The 352-nt window shown below is 35.2% G+C and overlaps 1 long non-coding RNA gene across 1 annotated transcript in view; it reads right to left on the bottom strand.

Moving 5' to 3' along the window:
• LOC119587563 overlaps positions 1 to 113 on the bottom strand; it is a 2262-nt gene extending 2149 nt beyond the window's left edge. The window contains exon 1 of the long non-coding RNA XR_005230006.1: positions 48 to 113. This is a non-coding gene — a long non-coding RNA (uncharacterized LOC119587563). The remainder of the gene's footprint in view (positions 1 to 47) is intronic.
• Positions 114 to 352: the final 239 nt, after the last annotated feature.

The following is a 352-nucleotide window of genomic DNA, read 5'->3' on the forward strand; positions in this document are numbered from 1 at the left end:
TCGAATATCACAACAGAGAAATTCTGCTGTTACGTTAGTACACCTACCTTTGATCGCCATCTTTGTGTTTTGATGAGTGGCGTATGTTCTTCGCTTGTTATATACAGCACTTGTTTGTATGGAGGCATGCCGAGTTTTACCAAATAAATGTGGAATCATATCAAATTATAGTGAGAAGTTTATCTTATTTTGACTAAATCAATTGCGCAGTATTTTGTATTTTTATTCATATGCGCGTCTGTATGAATGTTTGGTCGAGATGGAGCCATAGAAAAATAACAAAATAGATAATCTGATGCTGAGTTGTATTTGGGCGTATTCCCAACACATTTTTCTGATACTCCTTGTATTC

The sequence above is a fragment of the Penaeus monodon genome, chromosome 22 (assembly GCF_015228065.2).
Source record: "Penaeus monodon isolate SGIC_2016 chromosome 22, NSTDA_Pmon_1, whole genome shotgun sequence".
NCBI lineage: Eukaryota > Metazoa > Arthropoda > Malacostraca > Decapoda > Penaeidae > Penaeus > Penaeus monodon.